The sequence below is a fragment of the Bos taurus genome, unplaced genomic scaffold, assembly GCF_002263795.3.
Source record: "Bos taurus isolate L1 Dominette 01449 registration number 42190680 breed Hereford unplaced genomic scaffold, ARS-UCD2.0 Leftover_ScbfJmS_1959, whole genome shotgun sequence".
Classification (NCBI taxonomy): Eukaryota; Metazoa; Chordata; class Mammalia; order Artiodactyla; family Bovidae; genus Bos; species Bos taurus.
The window spans coordinates 58,785-84,560 of NW_020191050.1; the positions used below are offsets into that span (position 1 = coordinate 58,785).

Here is a 25,776-nt window from a genome sequence, read left to right on the forward strand (position 1 = left end):
CTGTGGGAGAAGAAAGAATAAGCTGGTAAGGGCCTTCCCAGAGGAGCTCAAGAGATTGCCCTCCAGATCCCAATGTCTTTATTAGGACTTCAGTGCCTTGCTCAAACTGCAGCTTGTTTGACTCAGAGGCTGGGTCGGGAGTCACCTCCTGGAGTTTCCATAATGCCTCTTGAAAGGGTGAAAGCTGAGTCACATAATTAGTTAATTCTAAGGCTTCGGGGTCTATAACAATGTCTATGCATAAGAAAGGTCTTCCATAGATACATTCAAAGGGGGAAGGTCCTTCCTTTTTAGGGGCAGTCCAAACCCTCATTAAAGCTATGGTAGAACTTCAAGCCAATTGTCCCGAATCTCTTGAGGTAATTTATGCAGATGCCTCAATAATGTCATTAGCCTTTCCTACCTTTCTTGAAGATTGGGGTCTCCAGGAACAGTGGAAGTGATATTCTATTCCTAGAGCTTTTGACACCCCTTGAGTTACAGCAGCTTTAAAGGCAGAGCCATTATTGCTCTGGAGGCTCCACAGCAGCCCAAACCTGGGAATAATTTCATGAATTAAAATTTTTATAATTTCCTTAGCCTGTTCACTACAGCAGGAAAATGCCTCAATCCACCCAGTAAGTGTCTACCCAGACCTGTTAGCAAGAAAATCCATTTGTTTTTGGCATATGAGTAAAATCAATTTCTCAGTCCTCTTCAGGATAGTTTCCACTTCGTTGTAAACCCGTTTTTGCTAACTTTTCAGTCTTTGGGTTATTTTTCTGACAAACCTCATATCTCTTGATAATGTTCTTTAAAGGTTTCATTAGATTTTTACCCTCAAATAGGTGAGAAGCCATCTGGTAAGTGCTCTCAACACCTAAATGAAAACTCTGGGGTAAACCCTTAAGAATTTCCCATTGAGCATTTTCAGGAATTATTAATTGTCCATCTTCAGACTATAACCATCCTCTATCAGTAATTTTGGCTCCTCTTTTCTCATATCTTTCTAATTCTTCTTCATTATATTCTGGTTTTTCCTGTTTAGCAGGACCTTTCCAGACTAGGGGCAATTGTAGGAGAGGGAGTTCGTAAAGCACTGCTTTTCCAGCTTGGGAATCAGCCAACTGATTTCCCTAGGCTATGGCTACATTACTCCTGTCCCTGCTGTGCCCTTTGAAATGTATAACAGCTAATTATTCAGGACAATATAAAGCAGTTAGAAGTCTCTCAACCTCGTTGAAATGTTTAATAGGTTCTCCTGTTGCTGTTTTAAATTGTCTCTCTTTCCATATTGCAGCATGGGCATGTAAAGTCAAATAAGCATACTTAAAATCAGTGTAGATATTTACACACTGCCCTTTGCTTAACTCTAAGGCTTGGGTCAAAGCAACAAGCTCAGCCAATTGGGCACTTGTACCAGGAGGAAGAGACTTTGCCTCTAAAACCTGTTCAGATGTAACCATAGTGTAACCTGCTTTCTGCTTCCCATCCTGAACAAAAGAACTGCCATCTGTAAATATATCCATGCTAGAATTGTCTAATGGGGTATCCATTAAATCTTCCCAAGCTGCATAGTTTAAAGTTAGGAATTGGGAACAATCATGATCGGGTGTTTCATCTTCCTTTTCAGGAAGGAAAGTGGCAGGATTTAAGTTTCCACAAACTGTAAGCTTAGTTATTGGCCCTTCGAACAACAATGACTGATATTTAAGAAGCCAACTGTCTCTCATCCAAATATTAACTTTAGAGTTTAAGATTCCACTCATATCATGAGAAGTCAGTACAGTAAGATTTCGCCCATTAATAAGCTTGAGAGCTTCAGGTGCTAATAAAGCAATTTCAGCAATTACTCTTAGACAATGTGGCCACCCACGTGCCACAATGTTCAATTCTCTGCTTAGGTATCCTATAGGTTGTTGGTGAAGCCCTCGGGGTTGGCCATATTATAGAGCAAAAAAAAAAAAAAAAAAGATGTTTGTCTTTTCCTTCTCCTTGAGAATTCCAGACCCCTCTCTCCTCCTCAGGGACTCTGGACTTCTTATCAACCTACCTAGAAATTGACTCTCAAAATTGTCAAGCTGAGTGAAGTAAGTTAGAGAAAGACAAATATCATATGATATTCCTTATATGCTGAATCTAAAAAAGGAAAGATGCAACTGAACCTATTTACAAAACAGAAACAGACTCTCACAGAATGAACTAATGGTTACCAAGGGGAAGAGTGTGGAGGAGGATAGTTAGGGAATTGTGCATTGACGTATACACGCTACACTATTTAAAATGGATAACCAATAAGGTCCTACTGTATAGCACAGGGATCTCTGCTCAATATTATGTAATAATTTAAATGGGAAAAGAATTTGAAAAAAGAATAGAAACATATATATGTATAACTGAATCTCTTTCCTGTATACCTGAAAATAACAAAACATTGTTAACCAACTATACTCAAGCATAAAGTTACAAGTTTTTAAAAATTATAACATAATTTGTTAATGGATACGCAATATAAAAAGAGGTAAATTGTGCTATCAAAAATATCAAAAAGGGGATAAAAAGATGGAGCTTTTGTAAGCAAACAATGATAACTGGCTATTAGCATATACTAGACTGTTATGACGGAGAAGGCAATGGCACCCCACTCCAGTACTCTTGCCTGGAGAATCCCATGGATGGAGGAGCCTGGTAGGCTGCAGTCCATGGGGTTGCTAAGAGTCAGACACGACTGAGCGACTTCACTTTCACTTTTCACTTTCGTGCATTGGAGAAGGAAATGGCAGCCCACTCCAGTGTTCTTGCCTGGAGAATCCCATGGACGGGGGAGCCTGGTGGGCTGCCGTCTATGGGGTCACACAGAGTCGGACACGACTGAAGCGACTTAGCAGCAGCAGCAGCAGACTGTTATCAGAGGCTTTATGTAAACATCATAATAATCACAAAGCAAAAATCTAAAATAAGTTCACAAAATATTTAAAAAGGAGAAAACAGAGCATGCCATCACAGAAAATTACCATTTACAAAAGTAGGCAGAAACAGAGGGGAAAGAAAACAACGGCAAATACTACACAACCAGAAAGCAATCCATAAGATGGTATAAGTAAGTCCCTAAATATAAATAATTACTCTAAATGGGCTGAGTTCACCAACCAAAAGGAACAAAATTGTCTGGATGAATAAAAAAGCAAAACTCAACTATATGGTGCCTATAAGAGACTTGCTTCAGCTTTAAGGACACACATAGGGACACACATAGGGACACGCATTCCCTTGGTTACTATCATCAAAGGCTTTCCGGGTGAATATTGTTAAAGCTTCTATACAAGGAGTGATATTTTTTATTCCAACTGAAGGAATAAATTTTGTGGCCAAATAATAATACTATTGGAGAACCGATTGAACCCAGCATGCCCACATTAAAGGCAGACTGATAGCAGCTGCTTTCAGGGTACCTGTAGGCAACATTGAGCCTAAAAGAAACCTACTGTACACCTTCCTAACCAACCCGGGGAGATCCAAGGCCAAAACTTTGTTCCATACACCTACTGGATCCAGTTAGGAGCTATCCAATATATTTCCCAGCCAGTGAAAAACACACTTCAGAACCTGAAACATACATACACCCAAAGGCTATCAAACATTAGACAGGATTCATCAGGGGTTTTAATAAATTTATAGACGTGTATCCAGCAGCAGCATCCTGCCACTTGCAGTATGAAGTCAGGAGGATGCTTTTGAAATCGATGATAATGGCCTGATCCATTCTTTTGGACTGCCACACTTGTATCTACTGGATGCTACACCATGTTGCATTGATCCCTTTGCTTACTGATGAGAATTGGGAGTGTTCTCAGTTTTTCCCATCACCAATGCCACTGTGCATGTGTTTTTGTACACCACAAGTACCAGGGTGTCTCCGGAAGATGTACCTGGCAGCAGACTTCCTGGAACAGAGGAAAAATCGCTTTATTATTTTTGTTCAAGATTTGAGACCTTTGGCTCAAAGCAAGGACTCTGGAGTCATATTGCTTGGTTTCAATTCTGCCAGTGATCTGCACGGGCCAAATGCCCTTGGGCCAGTGGCTGAACCTCTCAGAACCTGTTTCCTCACCTGTAAGAGGCTTTTACTCATTGGTACTATAGTCCTAGGAGTGTCACAAGGAAGCATTACTATTTATGTACAGCACTTAGAAGAGTGCCAGGCCCAGGGTCCCTGCTGTATAAGTTGCTTTTCATAGATTTTCCCAAATTACCTCCCAAATAGATCTCTGTGCAAGACGGTGGTGCACAGTCACAGGGGTTTGCTTCTAACGTCTCCCACTCTCAGAATGGTTAAGCTCTTGGAAGCCTGCAGTCCTAGAGTGTGAAACCCGATTCATGGTTTTAGTTTACATCTGCAGGATCAGCGGTGGTGAGTATCTTTGCAGGTGTAACTGGACACTGAGACTCTATTCTTTGAATTGCCTCAGAGTGAGGAAAGAGCTGAGGGAGTGAGGTCAACCTCAGTCTGTCCCCCAAATCTGCCTGCCAAGAACGTTTGATGGAAGCAGATGAGGCAGATTGCTTGCAGAACAAAAATAGGATCCCTTTGCCCTCTGGCCACGTATGGAGAAGTACGCCGACCACTGATCACCGACTGTGGGATTCCTCAGCCCATTCTCTCATTGGGTCGAAAGGCCTGTGGTGGAAGGGAGGCTGGCAGTTGCTTTCAGCACGTTCTAACTGCTCAGCGTCTCCATTCTGACGTTTCATCCTCATCTCCCAGGAGACTAGGGCCCTCAGGACCCTCCTGCTTCCCACTCCACCCACTTTGTACAGAGTCAGGGCTCAGAGCTGTGACTCTAATCAGAAAGGGAAGGCAGGACAGGAGGAGGTGGGACGAGAGGCTTGACAGAGGTGCTCATCCCACCATCACCTTCACCCGCCAACTCATCAACTGCCCTGATGACCCTTGGGCTTGGCGGCAAACAGGAGGAGGCCTTTGGCCCATTGGTTACTCCTCGAGGGGGCAGGCAAACAAGGCGCGCGCTGGTTGGTGGGAACCAGACCAATAAGGAGGCCATGGCGCCGGCGTCCCAGGCTTGCTGAAAGCCTGGCGCCGTTGGCCACAATCTTGTGCGTGCCGTGCTTGTGGTGCTTGACCGCTCGCTCCAGACGCTGCTGGCCTCACCTTCCGTGACGGTCTCCACCACTGCCACCGCAACTCGGTTGATAAATCACCTCCAGCCCAGGTCCGGGGGCCACCCATATTCCCCAGATGATGAGCTGTCAGTTTGGGGAGCGGGTTTCGGCCCAGAGGACAGGGAGCGGACCTGCGTCCCTCAGGCCGGCTCCACAGCCCCGCAGGGACCTGGACTGGGCTCCGAGGTGAGGACACCATGAGAGTGGAGATGGGTACCCAAACTCAGGGATTCAACTCAGAGCGGGAGGTGCTGGAAGCGGGGTGGGGGCAGGGGTGGGGGGGGGGCGGTGCTGTGGGGCTGCGAAGACCAGCTTGGCTCCCTGGCCGACGACAAAGGGGATGCCCTGCAGCTGGCTGACGAGTCAGTGGCGGCCATCCTGCGGCAACTGAGCGACCTGGACGTACTGGGCTTCAGCAGATACCTGTCCCTGGAAAGCTATGCGATCACTGATGAGACCTCCTTGTGGGCTGACCTCGAGGCAGGTCCCAGCGGTCGAGGCATGGTCCCCTAGAGTTGTGGGGCAGCGGTGCTGGCTGCGGCTGGCCCTCTCCAGGTCGGTGGGGCCGAGGCGGGCCGGGCCTGGGGGAACCCTAAGAGAGGCGCTAAGAGTACATTGAACGTGGCTGCGGATCACCAGCGGCCGCCCTCGGAAGGCCCGTTTGGGCTGCTGTCTGACTCCGAGTCCTCTGATGAGTTCATTGAGAGAGAGCTGATGAGGGTGAGCATTTATCCCAAAGAAGGAGGCCAGGCCAAGCTCAACAGCCTCAAGGGTCCCAGGAACACGCCCAAACACTCGACTGTCTGGGGCAGGGAGAATCTCCTTCACTTGCCAGGGCCGTTCCTGTCCTCCACTCTGCGAGGATTCACTTCGGTTGTGAAAAGGCAGGACAGGCAGGGCAATGCAGAGCTAAATGAACATCTCTCCACCTAAGAAAATGCAGAGCGAGCTCTGGGGGAAGGATGGCCGCCCGCACAGCTATCAGGGAGTACCAGTAGCGGCAGCTACTGCAGCTGCCACTACAGACAGCCTGCCGCGGGTCGCTCCTAGGAGGAAGAGAGACCGGGAGAAGAAATCCCTCCGGGGCATCTCCAAACCTGCCCTGGGAGAACCTTCCCTTCCTGGGAGCAGCGAATCGCGGCCACTTCCCTGGAACCGGCCCCCTTGCCCCAGTCTCTGGCATTCCGCTGCTTGGGAGGTCCAAGAGGCATACCTTGGTCCCTTTGGGAACCAAAGAGTCCAAGCACACGGGCGCTGGTGCGAAATCTGTGGCCAAGAGGGCACGGGAGGCCGTGTCAGTGATGGCGGTGGTGGGAGAAAACAACGACCCAAATAGAGACCCAGTAACAAAGGGCCAAGTGAGTAGGCCAGGCCCCTCCTCTCTCCCCACTCTTCCCCCTCTCACCCTCCCCAGGACATAATTCTTCACCCATGCTCCCTCTGTCCATCCCTCAGGGGTCATCATTGGGTGCCCTTGGTCAGTGGGTCATTAGGACGCCAGATTGGGGTCCTTTTACTAGGGACAAATGTTAAAGTAGCACTTGGGGTGTACTGGGCTGGGTTCTCCACCCTTGGCCTGTTTCCAGTCTCTGCGAGTCTGGGACTAGAGAGGAAGGGAGGGCTGGTAGCTTAATTGTGTCAAGGGGGCCCCTTAAAAGCTTCATAGAGCTTCAGTGTTTAGATGAATCACTTTCCTGAATCCTACTTCCTAGCTGTTCCCCAAACCTCCTTTCAGGGGCCCGGGCTTTCTCAGTGCTGCACTGTTGTCCCCAGCTCAGCTCTGCCTGCTGGCCTGGGGCTGACTGATGGAGAAAGTGCTAAAGAGATCAGCCTTTCAATTCTCTTCCCATTCCCCTGCCTCAGCCCAGTCCCAAATCACACCTGCCCACACACACACAGACATAGACATATAAATGCACCGGTACACACATACATACATATATATATGCACACACATCATTAGTCCAGATTGGTGAAAAATCTTTCTTTTAGCTGCCCACTCACGGGGTATGGCCATCTTCTCCATGGGCACATCATGGAGAACCCAGCAGTGATGACCTCCACATCAGAGACCCCCAGGATCCAGGAAACTCAGAGCCCGTGGCCCTGAACCTGGGAGAAGTCATGCCCAGAGGACCTGAACCCTCAGATGAGTGTCCTGGGTTTTGATATGGGTGGAGGGGACCAGGGGTGAGGGCAGAAACCTCTCTCTCTCTCTCTCTCCTGGGGGCTCAGCCTTGCTCCTAGGCAGCTTCTTCCATGGGAAACAGGATGTCAACAGGGCTGGCCCCATCATCCTCTGTGTGGGATTTGTTTGGCAGAGGTGATCAGTGGCAGTGCCCCAACAGCTCCTCTGGCTGTAAACTTGCAGGTTAATAGCCTTTTCTGTGAAGTGCTGTTCACCCACATTGCTCTCCCAGGTGCTGGCTGTGGCTGCCACTCTGAGAGGCTCGAACCCAGAACCACAGTCTTTGGGGACCACAGTGGTGAAAATGCTGCCCTTGGGGAACAGGGGAGGCAGTCCCATAGAGAAGAGGAGAGGAGAAATGCTGCCCTTGGCAGAGCAGAGGAGGCCTGTTGACAGCAGAGGGGGGTGCTACCTCACCTTGCGTTAGAGCCTGGTTGGCCCTTTCCACCTCACTGGGAGCTTGGGAAGCTGGATTGGGTGCCCTTTCCCTCTCAGGTGACCAGGAACCAACTGACCATTCCCCAAGACTGGAAAGGCAGCAGCCGCCACTGGGAATGCTGGACTGTCTTTGGGTAATGCTTCCTCTGGCTCCTGAAATGCACACCCAATCCTCATGGTGGAATCTGGATCCAAGTTCAACTGAAATGTGTGGGCCTCCCCGCCTTGTCCCCATCCCACACCCGTCAGAAGAAGCCCACCTCCTTTCCACTGATGAAAGTCTTTCCCTTGCCATTCTAGACATCTGGCTTTGGGATGCATGGCCCTGGGGAGAGGAGAAAAAGGAGGCGACAGGAGGGCAGTGTATACTAACCTTTTCTCTTCCTCCCATGTCTACTGGCCTAGTGTCTGGTGCTACAGAGAGAAATAGACGACCTTAAGGAGCAATACGGTATCAGGAACCAGGGACAGAGAGCAGCGGGTTCTTAGTGCAGAAGCAGGGTGGGCCCTTGGGGTGGGGTGGGCTGCAGGTGCCGGGGGCCTCGTAGGGATCAGCATTCCTGTGGGGAGGAGAACCTAGCAAGCGTGTCCCTGGAGTGTGCTGTGCATGATCAGCTGGGCGTGTGGACAAGTAGCAAAGTACTGTGTGGACTGCGCGCACACTCTGCCAGCCATTCGAGTCCTAGAGAGCTCCTCCTGATAGGACTTGTAGAGATGCCATGTTGATTTTTCCCTTTAACTGCTGCTTGGTGTGGCCTCTAAGGTTCTTGTTATTGCTTGTTTGCGAGACAATTTTTGAACTTGAGAGCTGCTGGCACATTTTGGTTCATTTTAGGAAATAGCTCCACATTTAACTCAGGTGGTGGGTGGTGATCAGGCCCAGAGCTCTTTGCACTGGGGCTAGTAGGGTGGGTTTCAGGTTGTAGGGCTAGGTGGTTCCCCACAGGAACAAGGGGACAGGCGTCTATATCATTCTGTCTGGAGCACGTTCTTATGCCTCTCCCTGTTGCTGCCGCCATGCAACGCCTGGCTGACAAGTTCCAGATGCTTTGACGTGAGTGTTACACACACCATACTCCTTCCCATAGTCCTGGCTGTTGAGCAGGGCTGTGGGCTGGCCCTGGCTTGAGGCTCTTCCCTGACTCTGCTGTTTCACAGGTTGAGCCCAACATCTTTCTGCAAGAGGAGCAGATGTTACCTCCGAGGCTGGTGAGCTGTGGCCAAGCTTGTTGCCTCCTGTTCTGCCTCCACCAGGGCATCCTCTGCCCCTTGTTTTCCCCCTCTCTGCCCCAGTCTCACAGCAGTTTTTGATTGAAGGACTTCTCATATTCTGTGTTCTGTCCTCTCTCTGGGGGGTAGGGGTTGGGGGAGTGCGGCAAGGCCTGGTGGGGAGCCACTCCATATCAGAGCCTGTTCCAGAACAGTACCTCTGGCATCCTGTGGTGGGGACTCTGGGTCAGCCTCTGCTACCATCCAGGCCATCAGGGCAGCGGAGTGGTCCTGGTCTGGGTTCACTGAGGGCGTTGTCTGGCCACATTGGCACATCCTCCCAGTCCCCTGAGGCCCTCTTCTTGTTTTCTGAACACCCTCCTCTGGGATTTGCTGGTTCCCATCCATCGCTGACATTCTGCCTCCCCGTGGGAAGGAACTCATGACCCCCTTACAGAGCTCCAACCCATCCTCCTTCCTGCACTAGACTCGTTGTCCTACTTACCCTGACCACTCTCCTTTCCTGTTGGAGCACCCTCGATCCCTCCCTGACTTGCCATTGGTGACCTTGCCTGCACGTGTAGTTCAGCAGGTGGAAACAGGCACAGGTGCGCTCATCTCTCCCTTCCCAGGCTCTGCCCTCTCATTGGAGTCCCTACTGCCTGTACTGCCCTCCCCCACCCCCACCCCAGTCCCACCTTGCACGCTGGAACCTGCACACAATGCTCCTCTCCTCTTTAGCCCTCACCCCTGAGACTCAGGCACCAATAGTTTCTCTTCTCCTTCTTTGGATTCAATAAAGGGCTTAGGATGAAGCCTGGACCCAGTGAGCTGGGGAGCAGTAGGGAAGATACAGGGAACACAGGAGACAGGCGAGTCTCTGGCCTGGAGGTCAGGAGACTCATCTGTTTGGTGCCAACCTGGGTCAGAGTGCACCCTGGCAGCTAGAGATGGATGGTGCAGTCCTTTGTGTTTTCACATCCTTCCTGCCCTAGCCAGCTGACCACCCTCACCTCCAGCCTGAGCCTTTCTATACCCTTGAGTGCAAATGGGCCCATCATGCTCTATGGCAAGTGTGGTTAGTAGGTCTCTGTTCTTGCAAGGTCCCCGTCAAATACTGCTCCACCAGACCCATGACACAGAACTTCCAACAAAGGATATTTCCCAGAGTATCCCAGCTCAGTATCCCAGACTACCTCTTTAGGGCACATGACAATGAGTCTGAACTCTCTGTTCAATTTCTCCCTCACTGAAGTTTGGGGAGCACTTCCTTTCCGTCAGCCAGCACTCCAAGACTGTGCCAGCCTGAGACTCAGAGAGAAAGATCTGTGTTTGAGTGAATTGAGGGTAGGTTCTGCCTGACACCATTCCTGAAAGACCAGGGTTTTATTACACAAAAGGGGGCATGATGGTGGGTAGCACATTCAAAGTTGGTACCTGGACATCTCTCTGTGTGAATAAAAGTCAGCAAAGTTAATGCCCTTGAGACAGAAGGATGTGATTCAGGGAGTAAAGAAAGTAGAGAGCGGTCCAGGTTCTGTAAAGCATTGAGTGAGCCGAAGCAAGGGTTGGATCCCCATCATTCAAGGGGTGGCGTCACATTCCCAAAATGTAGGAAGGGAATGATGCAGGAGGCACCAAACCTCAGGACAGGGTGTTGGGAATCTCAAAGTGCTGGAGTCGCTGGAGGAGGCTCTGGATCTTACCTTGCCATTCTATGATATCTGTCAACTACTGAGGGTGTGGATGAATGAAAATGGGAAGAGTGGCTCTGGAGAGTACCAGGGATACTGCTGCTCATCTTAGAAACAGGGAACCGCCCAACATGAGTTACCTGAGGGAGGGGCAAGATGGGTGCCATGAGGAAGCGAAGTTAGGAGTGACTGCACCTGGGCAATGGGGAGCGCTTCCCCCATATTCCTACGTTGATTCCCTTCCAGGCCTCTTGGCAGGAGGTCAGGTGGACAGACTACATGTGGGTTGGAACAGTCAGAGATCCCAGGGTCAGAGTAGAACATTGGTGGAACTTCCTCCTTCTAATCAGACGCACCCCCCCACCCCGGACCAATTGGCCTTGATCACTTAGATTACAGCTGTGACCCTGACCCTGATCCAGTGGTTATTGCCTGGTGGTGTAGCACATCTCGCTGTTGTTGAGTGAGTAAAATTGGCAGAGGCCTTCCAGCTGAGCTTTCTGCCCACCGAGACATGTAGGTAACTTGTGCCCAGGGAGAAGTCCAGCACCAGCATCAGCACCACCCTTGGGCAGAGAGGGGCCTGGGACTGTGGTCACCAGGGTGAGGAAGTGGAGAAGCTCATGGAAGGGGAGGTGGGAGGGCATGAGCACAACCCCTCATTCACTTTTTACCAGGCTCCCTTCCCTCCTCTGAGCACACAGTTCAGACCAACTACCTCACTATGATGTTGCTGGAAACATATACATCACAGGCCGTGGCTCAGCCCCAAGCCATCCACTTCCAGCGGGAAATCTGTGGCAGGGCCTGAGGCATAGGCTAAAGAAATACATCTGTGCCCCAGAGGGTAGGAGGAAGGCCAAAGCCCAGCCTCATTCAGTGCACCCCTGTCGCCTTTCCCCCTCATGCCCGTTCTCCAGCCTGGGAGACAGCGGCAGCTGCCTTGGAGAGCCCTAGGCCCCATCCTGCCTGGTTCTGCTGCCTGTCAAACTCTTGGCAAGATGCTCCCTCCCTATCACGCCCCCACCCCACCAGCACCAGCCCCAGGTCTAGCGCTTTCTCTAGACTCTTGAGGGAGACTGGCACAAACAAAGAATTTAGAGTAGGCGAGCCCTGAAGAGAGCGCTGGCTGCAGTGGGCACAGTAACCATGCCCCCAGATGTCAAGAGTCCTGATCCTTGCAGTTGGCTTATATGTTCCTTTGCATGATAGCAGTGGGTTAAGCTTGCAGATGCAATAAAGGCTGCTACTCAGCTGACTTTAAGTGAGGAGACTCTCACCTGCAATTGGCAGGTCCGGCCGGGCACTTCGGGGCTGCCGGGGTTGCCATTGGACTGTCCCTGTGTGACCCAGGGAGCAGCGTCTGAATGACTAGTGTGCTTGTTGTACCCGTGCTTGTGCAATGCTGACGTCCTGGTAAGTACCTCTCAGACGCAGATGGAGGACTTTTACAAAGAAGATACACTTTCTTTTAAAAGATTTACCATTTCTATTTCATACAACAACCCTTGCAAACATAGAAGAGAAATTGCATTGAATTAAATATGAGTTAAACAGACAATGCATATACACATTATGGAGAGTGTAAGCCTTCAGTCTGACGAATAGGTAGGTAACAATCAACCCATGTCACTACACTCAGGTGCCATGTGCATTGCACATCCAGGAGTCACCTACATATCCTTTTCCCTCACAGAATCCTCAAGGATAGGTCTACCTACTGCCTATTCCATTTACTTCACATTCTTGAGGGGGCCAAACTATATATGGAGAAAACAGATTGAGTGTTGCCTGCATCTGGGGATTGACATAAGGGGTTACACTACGAAAACCCAGAAGCAATTTTGCAGGTGATGAAAAAGTTTTTCGTTTCAATTGTGGTGGTGGTACCATAAGAGGATGTGCTTAGAGTGGCTCAGAGACCTTGTAAGTAAATTGTATCTTAATAATTCCATATTATTGAGATACTAATACCCTTTTTCAACAGCACATGAGACAGTTTTACACATGGTCATCACCAAATGGTCAATACCAAAATCAAATTGATTACAGTCTTTGTAACTGAAGATGGAGAACCTGTATATAGTCAGAAAAAACAAGACCTGGAGTTGACTGTGGCTTGGATCATCAGATTCACATAGCAAAATTCAGGCTTAACCTAAAAATGTGGTGAAAACTTCTAGACCAGTCAGGTATGACTTAGTCAAATCCACTATGATAATGCAGCAGAGGCGACAAACAGATTCAAGGGATTAGAACTTGTAAACAGTGTGTCTGAAGAACGATGGACTGAGGTCTGTTATACTGTACAGGAGGCTGTGAACAAAACCATCAAAATGAGAAAGAAAAGCAAGAAGGCAAAGTGGTAGGAGGCCTTACAAATAGCTAAAGAAAGAAGAGAAGCAAAGATCAAGGGAGAAAGGGACAGGTATACCAAACTAAACGCAGATTTCCAAAGAACAGCACGGAGAGACAAGAAGGCCTTCTTCGATGAACAGTGTATAAAACTAGAAGAAACAACAGAAGAGGAAATGCTAGAGATCTCTTCAGGAAAACTGGAGATATCAAGGGAATATTTTTCCCAAAGATGGGCACAATAAAGGACAGAAACGGAAGAGACCTAGTAGATGCTGAAAAGATCAAGAAGATATGGAAAGAATATACAGAAGAACTGTCCAAAAAAGATCTTAATGTACTGGATTACTGCGATGGTGTGGTCACCACCCAGAGCCACCTGTTCTGGAGAGTGAAGTCCAGTGGGCCTTAGGAAGCACTGCTCTTAATAAAGCTAGTGGATGCGACGGAATTCCAGTAGAACTTCTCAAAACCCTAAAGGATGATGCCATCAAAGTGTTGCATCCAATATGTTAGCAAACCTGGAAGATCTACCAGTGGCCACAAGACTGGAAAAAGTCAATCCACATCCCAATTCCCAAAAAGAGTAGTACCAAAGAATGTGCTAACCATTGGACAATTGCACTCGTCTGCCATGCCTAGAGCCAGACATCCTGGAATGTGAAGTCAAGTGGGCCTTAGAAAGCATCACTACGAACAAAGCCAGTGGAGGTGATGGAATTCCAGTTGAGCTATTTCAAATCCTGAAAGATGATGCTGTGAAAGTGCTGCACTCAATATGCCAGCAAATTTGGAAAACTCAGCAGTGGCCACAGGACTGGAAAAGGTCCGTTTTCATTCCAATCCCAAAGAAAGGCAATGCCAAAGAATGCTCAAACTACTGCACAATTGCACTCATCTCATACGCTAGTAAAGTAATGCTCAAAATTCTCCAAGCCAGGCTTCAGCAATACGTGAACTGTGAACTTCTGGATGTTCAAGCTGGTTTTAGAAAAGGCAGAGGAACCAGAGATCAAATTGCCAACATCAGCTGGATCATGGAAAAAGCAAGAGAGTTCCAGAAAAACATCCATTTATGCTTTATTGACTACGCCAAAGCCTTTGACTGTGTGGATCACAATAAACTGTGGAAAATTCTTCAAGAGATGGGAATACCAGACCACCTGACCTGCCTCTTGAGAAACCTGTATGCAGGTCAGGAAGCAAGAGTTAGAACTGGACATGGAACAACAGACTGGTTCCAAATAGGAAAAGGAGTACCTCAAGGCTGTATATTGTCACCCTGCTTATTTAACTTATATGCAGAGTACATCATGAGAAATGCTGGGCTGGAAGAAGCACAAGCTGGAATCAAGATTGCCGGGAGAAATATCAATCACCTCAGATATGCAGATGACACCACCATTATGGCAGAAAGTGAAGAGGAACTAAAAAGCCTCTTGATGAAAGTGAAAGAGGAGAGTGAAAAAGTTGGCTTAAAGCTCAACATTCAGAAAACAAAGATCATGGCATCTGGTCCCATCACTTCATGGCAAATAGATGAGGAAACAGTGGAAACAGTGTCAGACTTTAGTTTTTTGGGCTCCAAAATCACTGCAGATGGTGACTGCAGCCATGAAATTAAAAGACACTTACTCCGTGGAAGGAGAGTTATGACCAACCTACATAGCATATTGAAAAGCAGAGACATTACTTTGCCAACAAAGATCCGTCTAGTCAAGGCTATGGTTTTTCCAGTGGTCGTGTATGGATGTGAGAGTTGGACTGTGAAGAAAGCTGAGCACCGAACAATTGATGCTTTTGAACTGTGGTGTTGGAGAAGACTCTTGGGAGTCCCTTGGACTGCAAGGAGATCCAACCAGTCCATTCTGAAGGAGATCAGCCCTGGGATTTCTTTGGAAGGAATGATGCTAAAGCTGAAACTCCAGTACTTTGGCCACCTCATGCAAAGAGTTGACTCATTGGAAAAGACTCTGATGCTGGGAGGGATTGGGGGCAGGAGGAGAAGGGGACGGCAGAGGATGAGATGGCTGGATGGCATCACTGACTCGATGGACTTGAGTCTGAGTGAACTCCGGGAGTTGGTGATGGAGAGGGAGGCCTGGCGCGCTGCGATTCATGGGGTCGCAAAGAGTCGGACATGACTGAGCAACTGAACTGAACTGAACTGAACTGCCATGCTAGTAAGGAAATGCTTAAAATCTTGCATGCTAGCCTTCAGCATTATGTGAACCAAGAACATCCAGATGTCCAGGTTGGGTTTAGAAAAGGAAGAGCAACCAGAGATCAAACTGCCAACATTCGCTGGATCATAGGGAAACCAAGGGAATTCCAGGAAACCATCTACCTCTGTTTCATCAACTACGCAAAGCCTTTGTCTGTGTGTGTCATAATAAGCTGTGGAAAGCTCTTAAAGAGATGGGACTACAAGACCATCTTACCTGTCTCCTGAGACACCTGTATGTGGGTCAAGAAGAAACACACACTGTATGGAACAACTGACTGGTTCAGGACTGAGAAAGGCGTACGACAGGGCTGTCTGCTGTCACCCTGTTTGTTTACACTATACGCTGAGCACATCATGAGAAATGCCGGGCTGGATGATTTACAAGCTGGAATCAAGATAGGCAGGAGAAACCTCAACAACCTCAGATATGCAGATGATACCACTCTAATGGCAGAAAGGGAAGAGGAACTAAAGAGCCTCTTGATGAGGGTGAAGGAGGAGAGTGGGAAAAGCCGGCTTAAAACTAAATATTGAAAAAAAAGAATGATCACGGTATCCCACCCCATTACTTCATGGCAAATAGAGGGGGGAAGGTGGAAATGGTGACAGATTTCCTCTTCTTGGGCTCTAAAATCACTGTGGATGGTCACTGAAGCCATGAAGTCAGAAGACGTTTGCTTCTTGGCAGGAAAGCTATGACAAACCTAGACGGTGTGTTGAAAATCAGAGACATTACTCTGCTGACAAAGATCCATATAGTCAAGGCTATGGTCTTCCCAGTGGGCATGTACGGTTGTGAGAGCTGGAGCGTAAAGAAGGCGGAGCACCAAAGAATTGATGCCTTTGAACTGTGGTGCTGGAGAAGACTCCTGAGAGTCCCTTGGACAGCAAGGAAATCAAACCAGTCAATCTTAAGGGGAATCAACTCTGAATCCTCATTGGGAAGGACTGATGCTGAGCTGAAAGTCCAGTATTTTGGTCATCTGATGCGAACAGCTGACTCATTGGAAAAGTCCCTGATGGTGGGAAAGACTGAGGACAGAAGGAGAAGAGGGCGTCAGAGGGTGGGATGGCTGGATGGCATCACCCATGCAATGGACATGAACTTAGGCAAACTTCGGGAGATGGTGAGGGACACGGAGGCCTGGCAAGCTGAAGCCCACGGGGTCACCAAGAGTCAGACACGACTGGGCGACTGAACAACAACAACAAACCCATATTATTAAACAATGGTAAAAAGTAGAAATCAGCTGCAGCAAAAAAAAAAAACAACTGTAGGAAAAAAACAAAAATGTGGAGGCTAAGTCACTGAAGAAATCAAAGAGTAAATCATAATATACCTATAGAGTAATGAAAGGGAAAACACAAAGCCTGTGGGATGCAGCAAAAGCAGTTAAGAGAGAATTTTATAGCAATACAATCTCACCTCAGGAAACAAGAAAAACCTCAAATAAACAACCTAATCTTACACCTAAAGCAATGAGAGAAAAAAGAACAAATAAAATGGAAAGTTAACAGAAGGGAAGAAATCAAAGATCAGAGCAGAGATGTATGTAATAGAGATTAAGAAAGCAATAGATGAAGTCAATGAAACTACTTTGGCCACCTGATGTGAAGAATTGACTCATTGGAAAAGACCATGATGCTGGGAAAGATTGAAGGTGAGAGGAGAAGGGGATGGCAGAGGATGAGACGATTGGAGAACATCACTGATGCGACGGACGTGAGTTTGAGTAAGCTCCAGGAGTTGGTGATGGACAGGGAAAGCTGGCGTGCTGTAGTCCATGGGGTTGCAAATAGCCGGACACAACTGAGTGACTGAACTGAAGTGAATAAAACTAAAAGCTGGTTCTTTGAGAGGATAAGCAAAAGTGATAGACCTTTTGCCAGACCCATCAAGAATAAAAGGGAGAGGGTTAAACTCAATAAAATTAGACATGGAGAAGTAAGTTGCAACTGACATCACAGAAATGCACTGGATTGTAAGAGAATACAGGAAGCAAGTATATGCCAGTGAAATGCACAACTTAGAAGAAATGGACCAATTATTAGAGTGGTACAATTTTCCAAGTATGAACCAGGAAGAAATAGAAAATACAAAGAAACACATCATATGTACTGAAATTGAAACTCTGACTTAAAATTTTCCAGAAAACAGAAGGCCAGGACCACATGACTTCAGAGGCAAATTCCATCAGGCATTTAGTGAAGAGTCAATACCCATCCTTCTGAAACTATTCCAAAAACTTGCAGAGGAAAGAACACTCCCCAAACTCATCCTATGAGGCACCGTCATCCTGATACCAAAAGCAGACAAATATACCACCAAAAGAGAAAGTTACAGGGCAATATGAATGATGAACATAGGCACAAAATTCTCAACAAAACAGTAGCAAACCAAATCCAGCGATACATTAGAAGGACCACACAACATGATCAAGTGGGATTCATCCAAGTGACGCAAGAATTTTTCAATAGCCACAAATCCATAGATCTCAATAGATGCAGAGAAAGCTTTAGAAAAAAGTCCGACATCCATTTGTGATAAAACTCTCCAGAAAGTGGGCATAGAGGGACCCTATCTGAACATAAAAAAGGCCACATTTGACAAACCTACCGATAACATCATACTCGATGGTAAAAAGAAGACAGCGTTTCCTCTAAGATCGGGAAGAAGAGAAGGATGGCCACTCTCGCCACTTTTATTCAATATAGTCACGGAAGTTCTAACCACAGCAATCAGAGAAGAAAAAGAAATAAAAGAATCCAAGTTGGAAAAGAAATAAAGCTGTCACTGCTTGCAGTTTGCAGGATACTATGCATAGAAAATCCTAAAGATGCTGCCAGAAAACTATTAAGAGCTCATCAATGAATTCAGTAAAACTGCAGGATACAAAATGAATGCACAGAAAATTCTTGCATTTTCACATGCTAACAATGAAATTTCAGAAAGAGAGACTAAATAGACAATCCCATTTATCATCACATCAAAAAGAATATAGAACAGTCTTATGGACTCTGTGGGAGAGGGAGAGGGTGGGAAGATTTGGGAGAGTGACACTGAAACATGTAGAATATCATGTAAGAAACGAGTTGCCAGTCCAGGTTCGATGCACGATACTGGATGCTTGGGGCTGGTGCACTGGGACGACCCAGAGGGATGGTGTGGGGAGGGAGGAGGGAGGAGGGTTCAGGATGGGGAACACATGTATGCCTGTGGCGGATTCATTTTGATATTTGGCAAAACAAATACAATTATGTAAAGTTTAAAAATAAAATAAAATTAAAAAAAAATGTCCACAGGCCTCCAAGGCCAGAAGATAATGTACACAACATTGTTTATAGGAAAGGTATGCAGAAAAAACCCTGGTTTTGATAAAGACGAAACATGTGTAATGTTTGGGCTGACTCTGCATGACTCTGCATATTTCATTTCCCTCTATGTACAAGTCAAGCTTTAAAAGTTCCTTTTGAAAATAAAGTTATGGGCCTTGCTCACCAAAAAAAAAAAAAAAAAAGAATAAAACGCCAAGGAATAAACCTAAGGAGACAAAAGAGCTGTACTCACAAATCTATAAGATGCATGCACCCCAATGTTGATTGCAGCACTATTTACAACTGCCAAGACATGGTAGCTACCTAAATATCCATCAACAGAGGGATGGATAAAGAATATGTGGTACATATATACAGTGGAATATTACTTAACCATAAAGAGAATGAAATAATGCCACTTGCAGCAACATGGATGGACATAGTGATTGCCATACTGAGTGAAGAAAGTCAGAAAGAGAAAGACAAATGTCCCTTACATGTGGAACCTAAAAAATTGTACAAATGAACTTATTAACAAAATGGAAACAGACTTTGAAAACTTATGATTACCAAAACGGAAAGGCAGAGGTAGGGAAGGGATAAAGATCCTAATCTATAACATCCTAACGAGAGCTGTTGAAGATGACGTAAACAGATGGAAAGAAATATCGTATTCTTGTGAGGCCAAGCATTAACAACTAGCCTCTGCTTTACATTTCCTAAGGAAGGAGGCAAGTGGGCTTGAGTCCAGATGTTTACAATCAGCCTCCGGCTTGCACTTTGAAATAGAATAAGAGTAACAGGGTAAATAGTCAAGCTTTGTCTCCTGAGGACACTTTAAGATAACAGCTCTGGCAGAGACAGAGGAGCTCTCTGTTTGAGTAAAAGATCAAGAGGTCACATATGTCCCATTCTCAGGGCAGGAGAGACACTGCACATGGGCAGAAAGGCTCCTTGGGGGTCAAAAACAAAGGGGCCCCACCCCATAACATGTGATGCAACATCTGATGCAACCTGATGCGAAGAGCCGATTCATTGGGAAAGACCCTGATGCTGGGAAAGAGAGAAGGCAGGAGGAGAAGGGGACGACAGAGGATCAGATGTTTGGATGCATCAAGTCAGTGATGCCTCACTGACTCAAAGGACATGAGTTTGAGCAACCTCTGGAAAACGATGAAGGACAGCGAAGCCTGGCATGCTGCAGTTCATGGGTGGCAAAGAGTGGGAAACGACTGAGCTACTAAACAACAATAATTTCTATTGCATATAATCCTGCAAGCCTAAAACATACTTCTCTCCCCACTATGCATCAGTATCAAATGAATAAGCATAGCCTTCTGCTGACGTAGGTAGGGCTAGTTCCTACATTGCTGGCTATGGGGTCCTAGGTGTCCCAAAGTTCATCTTGTCCTGCTGGTGAGTGTGGCTGTTTCTGGGGGCAGCTGGCTGACATGCCAAGGTATCTTGAGGCTGGTTTGTCCTGCCATTGACTGAGTTTGGGGCCCAGGGTGTCCTGGGGTAGTGCCAGCTCACTGGTGGGTGGAACTCTGTTTCTGTTCCTGGGTCTCTAGCTGCAGGGCCCTGGGGGTCCCAGAGCTGGTTTCAGTCCACTGTTGGGTGGGGCCAGTTCCTGACATGGCTGGCTGTGGGGTCCTAGATGTCCCAAAGGGGGCTTCCACACACTGCAGTGTGGGGCCAGATTCCAGAGCTGCTGGCTGAGAGCTCCAAAGTGTCCCAGACCTGGTGTCTACTTGCCAGTACACTGTGCTGGGACTCAGTGGCTCTTGGGGCTGGTGTGGGCCTGCTGGTGGGTGACCTATTTCCTGGTATGGCAGGCTGCAGGGCTGGAGTTACTCCGGTTGCTGTCGTCTGCCTGCTGGTGTGTGGAGCTGGTTCTTGGGTTCTCTGGCTTCAGGGCCCTGGAGGAGTCCAGGAGTTGGTGTTTTGGGCCATGGGTGGCTGGGGCTGGGTCCAGGGCATACTAGGGCTGGTGCCTACCCACTGATGGGTAAAACTGGTCCTGGGGCTAGCGATGACCTGCTGTGGGCAGGAACTAGGTCCCAGGCTCTGACTGCAGGACCCTGGAGTCCTGGGCTTAGTGCCTTTTCATTGGTGTATAGGGCCAGTGTGGTGTGTCGGGGCCTCTGATTGACAGGTCCAGCTCCAGGGAGTCTTAAGGCAGCAGGCTTGCTTGTGGGTGGGGCTGCGTCTCTGCCTGGCTAGTAGCTTGTCCTGTCCTAGTATTACTGCCTACAGGCTGATGGGCAGGTCTGGGCACTGGTGCTGGTGAGCTGCAGGGAGGATTCCAAAATGGCACTTGCCAGCACCGGTGTCCACGTGGTCGATGGAGCTCCGCAAAGTGGCTGTGTCCCCAGGGTGAGTCCAGCTGCCTCTTGCCTCTCTGGGAGGCTCTCAAGATCAGCAGCTGCCTCTGACCCCGGCTGCTTTCAAATTATTGCTTCAGCCCAGGGTCCTGGAGCATGTGAGATTTTGTATGCCCCCTTTAAGAGTGGAGTCTGCTTCCCACGGCCCTCTGGCTCTCCCCAAATTAAGCCCTGCTGGCTTCAAATCCAAAAGTTCTGGGAGATCCTCTTCATGTGAATAAATACAATTTCATCAGCAAAAATATACAAACTACCACTGCACAGAAGAGGCATGAATCTTACAAATTTAACATTGATTAAAAACCAAGAAGCAACACAGATATATTTAACAATTCCATTCATATAACTGTAAGTAGCTGTCAACACTAACACATAACATTATATATATATATACACACACACACACACATATATAGTATACAATTTTTGAGGAAAAGGATAGAAAGGATGGCATATAAGTAAGAGTGTGCCTGTTCTCCTTGAAGAAGGAGCGGGTCTAAGATAAGACAGGGAAACTTCAGGAGTGTTGGGGAAGCCGACACTATCCCCTTCTGTGACTTGGGGGTATACACTTGATAATCAGTTATTAAACTCCACGTATATATTGTGACTTTTTCTCTATCTATGTTACGTTTCAGTATAATTGGAGAAAAATATAATGCTTAGGGAAATAACATCCCGGTATAAGCATATTGTAATTATGTTCTAATCAGAAGTAGAACCAAAGTTACTTTCTTTGTTTATAACATATCTAATTGAGTTTAGTAATCTTATTTCATCTACATTAATAGCTATATTTTTGAGAACTCATTCCTTTGTAATGAAAAATAATAAAGTGAAGCTCACATAATTATAATATCAATTTCAATTTTTAATAAATATTCCATATTTGGGTAGTACATTATCACTCAGAATTTAATTGTGAAATTGTGCTGAAACCCACAGAAGTGATGTATTTGGATACAATTTCTCAGAGACTTCTCCCCTCCCCATGCACTTCCTCTCAGAGGTGGAGCACCAAGAACCTGAGCAAAAGAAATGAAGGCCAAAAATCCGGAGCGATGTCCCTGCATTGTAATACACCGACTTGACCAGGAGAGGGCAGTATCGTCTAAGGCTGTTTGTTGGGAAGGGCCAGATGCCATGGCTTGGAGTTCCTCCTGATCTTTGTGATTAGTCTGTTAACCCCTGAGACTGAAGAGCTTATTTGTGCCAATATGGTGGTGATGGTGATGGTGCTGGTGGTTGGATGCGCTGCATCTCCCTTGCCTGTTTGACACTTCCATCTCAACACCAGCCTTCACCTCTCCTCCCCGCAGCAGCAGCTCTTTTCTTCCTCTTTCTCCTCAGACAGAAACTGAGACCATTGATGTGCTCGACTGGGTGTGCTCCCACCTTCCACTGGCACAGAAGCAGTAGGTGGGTGTGCACAGCCCTTCAAGCCCTTCCCTTGTTCTTTGTAGGGAGCAAAGCTGAAAGAATTTTCCTGAAATGTTAGCCTCCACCCCGCAGTGAGTGCCCCTGCTTTTGTTTCTAGTCTTGTGGCCCAAGTGAAGGCTCCACACTGGTTCGTGGCATTGATAGGGTCAATAGGAAGAATGTCCTGTTTTTTAAATGCTCATTGATTGCTGAAATGAAACAAGAGTCATTTTCTGGGGCCACCCCTCTGCCTAAAGATAACATAACTTTTCCCATTATAAATACTGTTCCATCTTCTAACCTTGTTGTTCAGAATTCCAGCTATTAAAATTTGCCTCCCTTTTTAAGGATGGACCTGAAACAGAAATTGAGGAAACATTTCTGTTGAGACTTTACCTTAAATGACTGAGCATGTAAAGGGTCTTCTCGTGCTTATTTGGGATTTTTCATCTCTTTAAACTACATGTGCTTTATTGCTAATTCTTGGACACCATCAGAAGACATTTTGAAAAAAAAATTGTTTTGCCCATGATTCTAGGACCATTCTAAAGGAGATCGGTCCTGGGTGTTCTTTGGAAGGACTGATGCTAAAGCTGAAACTCCAATACTTTGGCCACCTCATGCGAAGAGTTGACTCGTTGGAAAAGACTCTGATGCTCGGAGGGATTGGGGGCAGGAGGAGAAGGGGACGACAGAGGATGAGATGGCTGGATGGCATCACCAACTCGATGGACATGAGTTTGGGTGAGCTCTGGGAGTTGGGGATGGACAGGGAGGCCTGGCGCGGTGCAGTTCATGGGGTCGCAAAGAGTCGGACACGACTGAGCGACTGAACTGAACTGAACTAGGACCCAAATGCCTCAGCTGATTTTTCCCGCATGGTTCCTGCCCCAGAATCACAGATGTACAGAATACTAGAGCTAGATAATCTCATGTAGAAATCTAACAGGTCTACTCCTGAGGGGTGTACAAATGAGGAATCTGAGAGTAGAGGGACAGTGCCATGTCCAGGCCAGCAGGCAGTTCAACTCTACCTGTTCAGTCCCCACTTTGCTGTTCGTTAGGACAGAAGCACCTGCATCGCCTCACACTCAGAACTCTCGTGGATGTATGTTGAAGCTGGTGCAGCTTCTTCCCAACCTCCTGACTAATTTGAAACAATGAAATCGGTCCCATTTACTGTCAGTTATAGCTAGAGCCTTGTTCACTCACTTGAGCATCCCAGGTGAAGCACTCCCCTTCACTGCATCCACAGAATCTCTAGTGTTTTGGGGTCACCTTGGATTGCTGACCTAACAGCCCTAACATAAGGCAGAGTAAGGTAGGGCAAGCACTTGATGAGGAATCAGGAGACCTACCTCTCTCCTAACCTGACGAAAAGCACTTTCCCTTTCTGAACCTCTTGTTTCTCCATCGGGAAAAGAGGAAGGTGACCTAGAACAGTGGCTCTCAACCTGGATTCCAAGAACTTCCTGAAATTGTGTGCAGAGTTGTGGGAGGTAATGTATACAGTCTTCGTGGGAGGGTGTATAGAGCTTTCAATAGATTCTCAAAGGAGTCCTATTATGGGCTGAATTGTGTGGCCCTCAAATGCCTATCTTAAAGCCCTAACCCTCAATGTGACTGAATTTGGAGATGGAGCCTTTAGAGAGGTAATTAGGGTTAATTGAGGGAGCTGGTAAAGAATCTGCCTGCAATATAGGTTTTGATTCCCGTGTCGGGAAGTACCCCTGGAGAAGGGATACGCTACCCAATCTAGTATTCTTGGGCTTCCCTGGTGGCTAGACAGTAACGAACCCACCTGCAATGTGGCACACCTGAGTTCCATCCCTGTGTTGGGAAGTTCCCCTGGAGGAGGGCATGGCAACCCACTCCAGGATTCTTGCCTGGAGAATTCCCATGGAGAGAGGAGCCTGGTGTGCCACAGTTCATGGGGTCACCAAGAGTCGGACACAACTGAGTGACCAAGCACAACACATACAGAGGTGTAAGAGTGGGGCCCTAATCCCAAAGGATCTGACATCCTTATAAGAGGAGGAGTTACCAGACCTCTCGCGCGCGGTCTCTCTCTGTCTCCATACACACACACAGGAAATGTCATGTGAGGAAACAGAGGGAAGGTGGCCAACTGCAATACAAGAGGAGTGCCTACACCAGGAGTTGAACTCGCTGGCACCTTGATCTTGGACTTCTAGTTTCCCGAACTATGAGAAACTAAATGTCTTTTGTTTAAGCCATCCAGCCTGTGGTATTTGGTTTTGGCAACTCGAACAGACTAACACAGGGCCCATAACCGAAAGAAAAAAAAAAAAAAAAGCTTCAGAGCCATTGCACCCACTGGTTGCCAGAAACCCATCCTGGACATTCATGTTTCAATACAACGTTTTTAGGCACTTGCAGATTTCTTGAGCTCTTGCTTAGAACAGTGCAGTATATCTTTTATTGCAACATGCTTCCTTTTCGAATAGTTGTATAACACAGATTTGTATCTATATAAACCCAAAGACCAGAGTTTAAATCCTGATTCCACCACCTACTAGATGTTTGACTTTGGACAAGTTATCACATGTTTGTGCCTTGTATATAAAATAGGGATAAGATTAGTGTCTACCTCACATGGCTGTTGTGAGAATTAAATGACATAATGCATGTAGAGGGCCTAGCACGTAGTAAAGTTTCAACAGATATTAGTAGCTTTTGTGATGAAAATGTAAGTAGCAGTCAGAGTTTTTTGCCCTTATAAACAACACTGTTGTGAGCAAACTTCTTTATACACAAAGAATTTTTTAAAATACTTACCTAGATTAACTAAGAGAAAAAGACTAAAATAACTAAAATCATAAATAAAAGAGGGGATATTACAATCAATGTGACAATAACAAACAGGATTACACAAGAATATTATGGACAATTGTGGCAAGAAATTGGACAACCTAGAAGAAATGAATAAATTCCTAGAAACACACAGTCTACCAGAACTGAATCAAGGAGACACAGAAAACCCGATAGACCAATAATGAGATTGAATTGGTAATGACAAACCTCTCCCCCCACACACACAAAATCAGGAACTGATAGCTTCACTGGAGAATTCCACCAAACATTTAAAGAATTAATACCAATCTTTCTCAAATGCTTCCAAAAAATTGAAGAAGAGGGAACACTTCCAAACTCATTTTATGAGGCCAGCATTATCCTGATATCAAAGGCACCAAAAGAAAAGAACACTACAGGCCACTTTCCCGGACAAATGCAGATGCAAAAATCCTCAACAAAATACTAGCAAAACAATTCAATGGCACATTAGAAGGACTATGTGCCATGGTCAAAAGGGATTTATCCCTTGGTTGCATATAAAAGTCAATCAATGTAATAAAACACATTAAC

General features: G+C 46.8%; 1 pseudogene; it reads left to right on the top strand.

Annotated features, from left to right (window-relative positions):
* The first annotated feature begins 5,067 nt into the window (after nt 1-5,067).
* On the top strand, nt 5,068-9,667 carry LOC112445561 (uncharacterized protein CXorf49 homolog; annotated as a pseudogene).
* The last annotated feature ends 16,109 nt before the right edge of the window (nt 9,668-25,776 follow it).